The sequence below is a fragment of the Theobroma umbraticum genome, unplaced genomic scaffold (genome assembly GCF_002168275.2).
Source record: "Theobroma umbraticum cultivar Fairchild unplaced genomic scaffold, ASM216827v3 scaffold_50.0, whole genome shotgun sequence".
In the NCBI taxonomy this organism is placed as follows: domain Eukaryota; kingdom Viridiplantae; phylum Streptophyta; class Magnoliopsida; order Malvales; family Malvaceae; genus Theobroma; species Theobroma umbraticum.
The window spans coordinates 1,149,424-1,152,770 of record NW_018397261.1 but is presented as its reverse complement, the minus strand read 5'-3'; positions in this window follow the sequence as shown (position 1 = coordinate 1,152,770).

Sequence of the window (3,347 nt, the reverse complement as noted above, 5' to 3'; positions counted from 1 at the left end):
TTTCGTTTTCGTACAAATACCCATTTATATCCCACTAGTTTTACGCCATTTGGTGTACGGACTACAAGTCCAAAAACTTCACGTTTTGCAAGTGAATTTAATTTCACTTTGATTGCGTCTTTCTACATTGGCCAATCATTTCTATATCTATATTCTTCAATAGATGTAGGTTCAAGATCCTCATTTTCTTTTATAATATTGAGCGCTACATTGTATGCAAAAATATCATCGGCGTTTATTTCATTTCGGTTTCATTTTTTTCCTATCATGACATAATTTATTGAGATCTCTTCATTTTTACTAATTTTAGGTACTTGGATTTCTTCTGGAATTATGCCAAAGGTTTTTTCTGGAGTTTTTGTTTCCTTTTCTTGACTATCTGGAATATTTGCTCTTTTTCTTTTTCGAGGATTTTTATCTTTGGAACCAATTGGTCTTCCATGCTTCTCGCATGTCCTAGACTCATTAGCAATAGGAGATTGTCCTACATCAATTCTGATTGGAGCATTTACAACTGGTATATGAGATTTAGTTACTATTTTTAGGTCAGTAAATGCGTCTAGCAATTGATTTTCTATATTCTGTAAATGAATTATCCTTTGAACTTCTTGTTCACATTGATTTGTGCGAGGATCAAGACTAGGTAATGATAATGTATTCCAAGATATTTCCTTTTCCAGCTGCTTATTTTCTCCCCCTAATGTTGGAAAAATTATTTCATCAAAATAACAATCAGCAAACTTTGTAGTGAATAAATCTCTTGTTGAAGGTTCTAAATATTTAATTATAGATGGAAATTCATATCCAACATATATTCCTAACCTCCTTTGAGAACCCATCTTTGTGCGTTGTGGTGGAGTAATTGGAACATATACTGCACATCCAAAACTTCTTAGGTGGGAAATATTTGGTTCCTGACCATAAATCAATTGTATAGGGGAGAATTTATGATAACTTATTGACCTGATGTGTACAAGTGCTGCTGCATGCAAAATGGCATGTCCCCAACCAGAAATTGAGAGTTTGGATTTAATAAGTAATGGCCTTGCAATCAATTTAAGGCGTTTGATAAATTATTCTACTAGACCGTTTTATGTATGAACATGACTAACAGATTGTTCAACACTTATTCCGATTGACATGCAATATTCATTAAAAGCTTGAGACGTAAATTCACCAGCATTGTCAAGACGAATTGTCTTGATTGCATAATCAGAAAAATGTACTCGCAAATGAATTATTTGTGCAAGTAATCTTGCAATGCTAAATTGCAAGTTGATAATAAGCACACATGTGACCATCTTGTTGATGCATCAATTAAAACCATAAAATATCTGAATGGTCCACATGGTGGATGTATGGGTCCCCATATATCACCCTGAATACGTTTCAAAAATGCAGGGGATTCAATCCTAACTTTAGTTGGTAATGGCTTTATAATTAATTTACCTTGAGAGCATGCAGCACATGAGAATTCAGTAGATTAAAAAATCTTCTAGTTTTTCAATGGATGACTACATGAGTTTTCGATAATTTTTTGCATCATTATTGATCCGGGATGGCCTAACCGGTCATGCCAAACATTAAAATTATTAATAAACTTCTGATTTACTATAGCATAAGTTTCAATCATTTTAATTTTTGTGTAGTACATTCCAGATGACAAAGCGGGTAATTTTTTCAATACACACTTTTTCCCGATATAATAGATGTAATATAAAGGTATTCAGTACCTCTTTCATTCGTTGTCTCGATATAATATCCATTCAAACGAATATCTTTAAAGCTTAGTAAGTTTCTTTGAGATTTAGTAGAAAGTAATGCATCTTTTATTATAAACCTTGTTCCTCCAGGTAGTGAAACATTAGCTCTTTCGGAGCCTTCAATTAATCTTGTGCTACCAGATATTGTATTGAGATTAGCTTCTTCCATTGTCAAGTGTGAAAAATATTTCTTGTCTTTAAATATAGTGTGCGTTGTAGCACTATTTATTAGACATATATCTTCATCATTGATCTTATGTCTAACCAGATGAATATCCATATTTTCTTCAAGAAAATAAAAATTATATATAGTAAGAAACTTACATAAGAGAACATTAAATTAAAACACAAAAAAATCTTCCTAATACATATATTAACTTCTTAATAGAATAATACTAAACATGTCAAGTTCCTAATAAAGTTGTACTAAAACACATTAATAAATAATTTAAGAAATTTCATTATTGAGATTCTCATTACCAATCAAATCATCAATTCGTCCTTTAGAGTGGGCAAAAAAATTAGCAACATCCAAGTGTGTTATATCAACTTGACTATCATCTTCAATAAAATTTGTTTCGATTTTTTTTCCTTTATCTTTTAGTGATGCTTGATAAATTTCAACAAGATGTTTTGGTGTACGACAGGTACGTGACCAATAACCTTTCATGCCACATCGATAACAAACATTTTCTATTTTCTTTTTACTTTGTCCACATTTGTCCTTTTCTTGTATCTCTTCACTATTCATCCACTTCTGATGGGTATTCTTATTATCAGAATAATAATTTGTGCAACCACGATGGTTACGGTAATTATGATGACCTTTTTCATCTCCACGATTATGACCACGACCACAACCAGAATTTGTAAAAGATGTTGCATTCACTTCAGGGAATGGAGTAGAACCAGTTGAGCGAGATTCATGATTTTTCATCAATAGCTCATTACTTTCCTCAACCAAAAAGAGACATAAAATCAGGTCAGAGTATTTTTTACAGCCTTTTTCACGATATTGCTGTTGCAAGAGCACATTTGAGGCGTGAAAAGTAGAGAATGTTTTTTCTAACAAATCAGCATCAGTCACCTTTTCTCCACACAATTTTAGTTTGGAACTAATTCTATATAATGCTGAGTTCTACTCACTTACAGTTTTAAAATCTTGCAATCGCAGATGCATCCAATCATAACGAGCTTTTGGCAGGATTACTATTTTCTGGTGGTCATATATTTTCTTTAGACTTTTTCAAAGATCGACAGGATCTTTTATTGTGAGATACTCAATTTTTAATCCTTCATGAAGACGGTGGCGAAGGAAAATCATTGCTTTTGCCTTATCTTATTAGATGCTTCATATTCTTCTTTAATTATGTCACCAAGGCCTATAGCATCTAAATGGATTTTAGCATCTAGAATCCAAGATAGATAATTCTTGCTGGTAATATCAAAAGCCACAAATTCAAGCTTTGTAAGATTTGACATTGTGATAGCTTAAAAGAAGAACATAAATGTTAGTATTACACAATATCGTAATTGGGAAGTAAAATAATTAATTGGCTGATGAAAAACACTAAATGAAAATTG